This window comes from Schistocerca piceifrons, chromosome 4 (genome assembly GCF_021461385.2).
Source record: "Schistocerca piceifrons isolate TAMUIC-IGC-003096 chromosome 4, iqSchPice1.1, whole genome shotgun sequence".
NCBI classification, from domain to species: Eukaryota; Metazoa; Arthropoda; class Insecta; order Orthoptera; family Acrididae; genus Schistocerca; species Schistocerca piceifrons.
The window spans coordinates 168,111,508-168,120,104 of record NC_060141.1 but is presented as its reverse complement, the minus strand read 5'-3'; the positions used below and the strand labels follow the sequence as shown (position 1 = coordinate 168,120,104).

The 8,597-nt window shown below is 35.6% G+C and overlaps 1 pseudogene; it reads right to left on the bottom strand.

Annotated features, from left to right (window-relative positions):
* Positions 1-8,215: 8,215 nt before the first annotated feature.
* On the bottom strand, positions 8,216-8,333 carry LOC124796793 (annotated as a pseudogene).
* Between the last annotated feature and the right edge of the window lie 264 nt (positions 8,334-8,597).

Below are 8,597 nucleotides of genomic sequence, written 5' to 3'. Positions count from 1 at the left end.
TTGAAGGGAATAACATTGTTGCTTGGAAAAAATAAAAATGTTGGTAGTAAAGTATCAGTCTCATTACTTCCCTCTCTCACCTCGTCATGTCATCTTCTTGCTGCATAATTATAACGACTGAGGCTGGTACGAGAGATCCGCTTGACGTGTTTGTCCCTCAATTTGGACACGTTTCTCGGATACTTTTACGAAACGTTTCAAAGTTTACAAGTGTTATATCACTGTACTTATCTTTTTAAGAGAATTAAGGCCCTTTAAAAGAAGTATATCGTTCCATTAAAAAAAAACATACTTGCTTCAGTACCTCGGCTGATATAAGAGTTAAGAGAATTAATTACGGAGCAAAATTAGCATCTCTTGGGTAGAATCATTTGTCCAAGGCACCGTTCACGAAATGAAAGGTGCTGTACGTCTTACGCAAAACCCCATGTATAAACGTATTTTTAATTAACGGTTAAGTATTAACACTGATGATCCAAAATATTAAGACCACCCACTTAATAGGGTCTACCTTTGGAATTCAGTACAGCAACGATTCTACGTTGCAAGTTCTTGTCAAGTTTCCTGGAGATATGTGGCACCAGTTCTTTTCACTCAGATCACGAAACTCCCGTATGTTACGGTGGTTTGTGGGCTTAGAGCTGGCACCGATAGGGTCTCACATGTGTTCCATTGGGTTCTGACCAGGTGATTGGTGATAAAGACATAGAAGATGCCATCGCCTTGGAGGAAACATCAAGCATTAAGGGATGCAGGCGGTTCTCAATAAAGTTCACGTTGTCCACAGCTGTCATGGCACCATCGGTTACTACCATAGGCACCACGCAATACACTAGTGAATGTCCCCCCCCCCCCCCCCCCCCCCACTCTCACCCCGCAACAGTATGATACTATCCCCAATGGCATGCCTCAGGAGCACAGTTGTCACGTCCCAAATGTGGGTGTTGTCAGGGACTGAGCGACAGGGGCTCGCTAGGAGTGAATTAACTGGTTGGCCTGCGTGAGAGACAGTCTTGACTTAGCTATTCCTCCTTGCAAAATAGGAGAAGAATTGGAAGATAGCTTGAAATGATCTCATCAAGAAGTACATTACAATTACTAGTTTATTTCCTAAAAATGACTCCCCTTCTGCTATTCTTACAGATCGGACTTCATACCAACAAAGGGACCAAGTCTTTATACAGAGACCGTGATCTGATGGCACCATTCCGTCTATATGGAATGTCATTGTTAACTGGTACTGTACCCACTCTACAACAAACAGTTCCTTAGTACTATGTACCTTTTAGACCTTTCAGCAGCTCTGACTATCTGACTCTATTCTCTGTTTCTTTTAGACTCTCTTGAGGAGCGCAGTCCTCCCAATTTTTTCTTTCTCCTTCATCCTCGTCTGTCTCTGACATGACGTGATGCAGAAGGCGTATTGCCTTCTTGTTGGCTCTGACATGCACTCTTCCTTAGTAACTTTCCATAGGCTCGGTAGAGAGGCAGAGGAGTCTGTCCACATACTGCGTTTCTAGACTGTTGTAAGCTTCGAATAAGGTATAGGTTCCATTTCATGAGCATCTCTCTGTCCTCATCTAGCCCTGTGCTCGCTGTTACTTCGGAAAATTATTCGTTCGTTTGGTTTGGTCCAGATAGGAACTGAGTATACTTGGTAGGGATACAAGGCAAAGCTGTTGTGGTAACATCTCATCCAGTGGTCGCCATCATCCGAGCGCTGGTTGTGTACTCGCTGTCGAGTGACGCCTGACATCATGCTGATTCCCTTTACTACACTGAATCTGACACACTTTTTCTGTACAAGACTTCGCGCTTTATCTCTGTGGATAAGACACAGTGCATGTGTTGAGAAACCATTCACCTGGATGGTCATGTAGCTTGTGTAACAAGGAACGTGATTCATCTGATCAGGTGACATGTTATCATTGATCCACGAGCCAATCTCCATTATCCCGTGCCTGCTGAAACTGTAACTGACTTTATTGTTGGGACAGTGTGAGAATACGTAGGGGCAGCCTACTACAAAGCCCCATGTTCAACAGTTCGTGCTGAATGGTGTTGTCTGAAAATCTTGTGCCTGCTCCAACGTTGTACTCTGTCGTCAAATTTACCATAGGTCGCCAGCTACCTACTTTGCAGAGCAGGCAAGCCTCTGACCTCTACTTTCTGTGATGTCTAACCCCTTGTCAACCACTTGTGGTTTCACCATCCTCTAGATACTTTCCGTATATGCTCGCGACGTTACCACGCCAACAGGTGACCAGATTTGACGTTTCCGAGGTACCCGTTCCCAGGCGCTGGGCCATAACAATCTATGCTTTGCAATCGCTTGTGTTAGTGATATTCCACATTTTCTGTCCGTATCATTGTTAGAGCGATTCCTCATTCTTTTTTCATTTTTCATGTGTGATGTTCCATCACCTCCAGGCGACCTTCATTTCATTGCGTGTGAGAAGTGAGGAATCGCGTCCGTTTCTTTCACTTTGGTGAAGAGTTTTAAGAGCTACATGGGTAGTAGTAAGTGGGACTAGTTAGCGCACAACGGGTCTATACATTAGTTGTACTCATCCTTTCTTCTGAAACTAAAGACATATTTCAAGAGGGCGAATAACAGCCGGTTGATGGTAGTAAATCAGAACAAAACTACATCAATAAAAAAATTAAAACCAAAAATTCTAGATAATGATACTCATTATAGTTATATTTAGTTTTCTTCACTTCCTTGCATCTCAGTTCAGTATTTCCTTCCTCAAAATAATTAAATTCGTAACCGCTGATTAATTTTGGAAAGATAATCTTAAACTCATTATTGAGCTTGGTACAAATTTTCTCCCTGTATTTGGTATTCAAATATTAACAACTTGTAGTGTTATATAAAACATTTATATGTAGCTTACACATATTTTACGACAAGTTAGAATTTCTTGCATTATTGAGCCTATTAAGTAGTCTCCATTTATACAGAATAAAATTTTAATAAGATTAAAAGATTTATAAGCTTAAAAATTTTCACTCAGAATTCTATGCAGAGCATCATATGTTAAGTTTTTCATGCTGTATGACTATATGGGCAAGAGTATCATTCGATATTTTACATTGAATGTGGCATACAGTTTCACTGTTGTTCACTGAGAAGCTAACACATTTATTCTCCTAAACATATTTACATCAAAAATAGTACCATTCCCAATAAAACTGGATAGATTTACATAAACATCTCTGTTTAACTGCGTGACCCACTTAAAAATGAAAAGAGTAATATGCCTTCAGATAACTGGAGGATCTAGATTCCACATTTCTTGAGATAAAACTTCATTTCCACCGTTATTTATATAGATATTCTGCAATTTAACATGATTGAATAAAGAAGAGTCAATTAACTGATTATTTTCTCGATTCGTTTGGAAAACAACAAAAACAAAATAAGACGTATCAAGTTCTGCTTAGTTGCAGTAATTGGTGACATCTAATTCAAAATTTCTCTTTCCATTCAGTCCAGCAATCTCTATGGTATGTGCTTCAAAGAAAGATATAGGACTCTTGGAATTTTTTAATCTCTCTTGCTCTAACTCGAGTGAATATTCTGGTTCACACCTAATCACAGGAACACGAATTTACATTGATTCTACAACAATTTTACCTTCCTTAGGAAGCGTATCTTTTATTTCAATGCCAGCTTGATTATGTTCAGCCCATCGAAAATTCGCATCTCCACAACTTGAAGACGATGTAAAAATTACAGTTAAATCTCAATCCTACATTATTTCTTTACAATCGTTGAAAAATCCACCAACTATTTCTAAAGGAGAAAGTACTTAATTTTTCTTACATTTTATTTTTCCATTGTTCATTGACTAGAGAGGAAGGCAATTGCATCTATCCTGTTGTTCCATTATAGACAAAATATTGTTTCCATTCTTTGTTGCGATAACCTCCAACAGCTGTATCACGCAATTGTCCATCAGTTGTACATTGGATTTTCCATCATATGTTGGATAATCTGTACCATCAGCTCCAATAATACTAAACCTCATGTTCAGCTGAGTATGATTAGGATGAATCCAATCATCACCAATATATCTCTGTGGTCTTGTTGGGATGACTTAGTTTGTTTTCAGCCTTCGCATTCACAGGGAATGAGTAGAACTGATAGCTCTATTTTATTCATTACTTATTAAAGATAGAAATTTATTAAGCCATTTCTAGGATAATTGTTGTAGTAGCACCATGGAAGTCAGTCAAGTTACCATTTTCATCAGTTATAGTTATTTCTAATTCCTGACTAGTATCAAAAATTGGAATATATACAGGACAATGCGGTTCATAAATTATTGATCCAAAAATTCAGCATTAGGCTAGAAAGAAGTAATAATATTAGTTTCTGGATGAAAATTATCAGTACACTTTGCAAACATTCCATTAGCTAAATTAAAATTCACATTATCTAATTCGAATGATATAATCTTAGGCATATCATTAGCAATAGTTTTTTTCATTGGCATTAATAGTTTGACCACTAAATCCAAGCACACTTCCAATACCATCTTTTATATCCATATATAATTTAACATCGCTCTCAATAACAACTATATTCAAAATTTCATCTCCTTTAATGTGAATATTAGGGTTTTTTGTGTGAATAAATTTTTCTAAATTTTTCAAGTTGTACTGTCCAACAGGAATTTCTATCATTTCTCTATCACAATATAATTTATTATTTTTCAATGTGATATTTGGCATTAGAATTATTATACAAAACCAACTAGTGAAACTTTATTATAACTTCCTTATAGAGGCACAGCCCTTTTTTGAGAACAGATGACTTACCACTCAATTGAAATAATATACTCATTTAATAAAAATTATTTTAAAAATGAAAACTGATTTGGAACGAAAATAAGAATTCCAGAGAAGAAATAAAAAAATAAACATAGTAAGCTTTTGCCAAATTGTGTTCAGTGTACAATCATAGGAGTAAGTGGATGTGGAAAAACTACATTAATGAATGACAATTATATCCTAGCTCCAGCATGGTTACATTGGAATAAAACCAATTACTTTTATGTTTATTCAAAAAGTTTAGGGCAACTGAAATACTTAGAATTTACAAACAATGTAAAAAATGAGGATAAAATAATAAAAATATGTACTTTTATTGAAAATAATGATGAAATTATACCACTGGATGAATGTCAAGATAGTTAAATTATTATATTTGACGATTTCATTCTTGAAAATCAGGATGTAGTTAGAGAATATTTTGCTGTAGGTAGGCATAAAGGGATACATTGTTTCTATTTAGCTAAGACATATTCGAAAATACCAAAACAAATAGTAAGGAATAACATAGATTTTCAAAATATTTTTAGACTAGATGATATAAATTTAAGCCAGATGTATCATGAATTTGTTAGTGGCGATTTAAAATTTGATGATTTTAAAGCTAAATGTAGTAAATGCTAGAATGCAAACTAATTCGGTTTTTTTTACAATAAACATGACTAGGAAGCTAAAGAAGGAAATTATCATCATAAGATAATTAATTCATGAATTAAATAATGTTTTTTAGCTTTGATAAATATTTGCGAAGTATGAGCCAGAGGTTGTTAAAAAGCCAGATGAAATGGAAAGATAAAGAAACAATTTAAAAAATGAATTAAAAATCGGAAGAAACAACTAAGAACACAGTATGAAAAATATAAAAATGACGATCAGCCTGTTGCTGGTGTAATTGAAAAAGTTAAAGAACGAATTGAAGGTTTTGGTGATGATGTACTGGAAGCTATAGAAGGAAACAGAGAAGTCAAGAAGCTGATGGTTCTTTGTAAATATTCAGAAGAATATACCAGCAATTGATCAATATGATAGTGATAGAAGAGATTATACATTACTCAGAAATACAAGATTTATTGAATTATGAAGAAGAGGTGAAAAATAGAGAGAAGCACCCCACTAAAAAAATAAACCACAGTGAAGAGAAAATTTTTGGATTAAGACCTGTTGATATATTTAAATTCGTTGGCATATGATCAGTAAAATTAGATGGAGATAAATTAATTATAGATGAAAGGACATATGAAGGAACACGCCTTTTAATGAATCTCTTAAGTAAAAAACCGATTTCTATGGATGAGATGAATACAAGATTTACTGGTTCTGACTTAGCATATTATGAGAATATGATGTACCATTCAGGAGCATTATACTCTGGTAACAATGCAAATAAAATAAAATCAATTAGAAGTAATAAATATATATATTTAATAAAAGGAAGAGAGTAGATGTGAAGGCTCTAAGATAAAAATATGGAGAGAAACCAATTGAATATGTCTGGATGAATGATGTCCATAAATTTATTAGCAATAATTCATAAAGAAGAATTAGTAGGAAATAAAAATTATCATAATGAAAAAGTCCATATAACACAAATGGTAACAAATAAATTTAGTGATTTCATAGTCAACAACCCTAAGGAATTCCATATCTAATCAGAATTCTCAGTAATATTCCTCACACATTTTGGAAAAACTAAAAGGATGGGATTAGTCAGTTGGGCTTTAAATAATTTACCAATGCTAGAGATGCATCTATGAGGTTATGCATGCTCTGCCCTTTTTACCAGACTAGATAAAAGGTTAGTTAGAAGAGATCAAGAAATATATCCATTACATGAAGCATGCAAAACAACATGATATTGCATGTAGCAATCATAAGGATTTAGAAAAAAGACATGAAGTAGATAAAGAACTTCAGTTAGTTGCAAATGAAAGAAGGCATGCTTTTGGTGCTTCAATTGGAGAAAAATTAGCAGCAACTACAGTAACAGGAATGAAGTATGGAAAGAGAAAATTAGGTGTGGGTCTGGATCTTTATGATAATGTCTTCTGGTAAACCTTCCGGGATGTAAGGTCGTGGTCCATGAAAGAGTTTCATGGACCACGACCTTACATCCTGGAAGGTTTACCAGAAGATATGTCATCTGATCGTGAAAGCCTTCATATTTATGATAATGGTTGGGGATAACAAAAATATTCATTCTTCTAAAAAATTTTATCTATATAAATGAAGAATTTCAGCATTGATCATACTTTGCTACCTAGCTGCAAAACTAAACCAAAAGTAATTAAAATTAAACCAAACAATGAGTAGTTACACAGTACTGAGAATTTTTTCATTGATGTACAAAAAAGAGGGATAAGAAGGCAGGTGGAAACTTGCTTGTAACATTAGGTATTCCAGTTGTGAAAAAAGTTTAGAATATCTAACAAAAAAGAATAGATCAGCTACATGATCAAATACCACACACTACCAAAGGCATATCAGTCTTTTCAACAACCTAATGTAAACTGTCCATAATCACTGCCGTGAGCTCTTCACTCGGAAAGGTGTCCATCTCCACTTGACTCCAGCGGTGTTCCGCTACTGGCTGTTTTTCCATCGGCTTAAGGTCAGCCCCACCAAAAATACGTCGTTCTTATGTTCTGCAGACATGATTTGACTCAACCACTTTCTGCACTAAACTAGTATATTACAATGATATTTAACTAAAGGATGTTGTAAACATTTGGTCACACTCAGATCTTTCACAATAATTGCAAATAAAGGTTTGCTCATAAATAAATAAGCTAGTATTCTTGAACAAGTGCACTCACGTTGAATGACAACACACTGTGATAAAATATTATTTAATCAATTATTTATGTCTGTTTTATAGAAATGTATTTTGTTCTTTTTTGAATAGTATTGTCAGCTAAAACATGCGACTGACCACTTTCAAATTATATTGGTTTTAATAGTTTTTGTAATCAACATTTTAATAAAGTTACTGGCAAAATATTAAAATATCCATTGAATAACTAAACGAGTATGATAAGGTATAAGGTATTCATGCTACATTCAGCTGGTGTGTCATTATGCAGAATGTAATGTTCCGACAGACATTAGCATGGTAAAAAGAAACAAAAGCCGTAGTAAGTCCATAACACATGAATGCCTTTAAGGGATGATACGAAGAATCCAATACTGTCATCTGAGATATAACTTAACTCTGACCAACCAGGCCACGAAGGACCAGGCGTCACTGCATGTGGATACGGAGGGGCATGTGGTCAGCACACCGCTCTCCCTGCCGTAAGTCAGGTTTCTTGACCGGAGCCGGTACCTCTCGATCAAGTAGCTCAGTTTGTCTGACAAGGGCTTAGTGTAGCCCGCTTGCCAACAGCTCTCGGCAGACCAGATGGTCACCCATCCAAGTGCTAGCCCAGCCCGACAGCGCTGAACTTCGGTGATCTGATGGGAACCGGTGTTACCACTGCGGCAAGGCCGACGGCCATCTGAGATATAGTTTGTTGAAATCGCACGGAGCATTTAAGAGCAGTTAATTCAAAGATTCATTGTGAAAGTATTTAATACTGTCAAATAGTAACTTTTGTAGGTTTGAAGATTTGCAAATGTTATTGTTTCATTGGATTTGTTTCATTTATCTAGACTGAAGTGCTAAAGAAACTGGTATAGGCAACTGTATTCAAATACAGAGGCATGTATCTAGAATGAAATTTTCACTCTACAGCGGAGTGTGCGCCGATATGAAAACT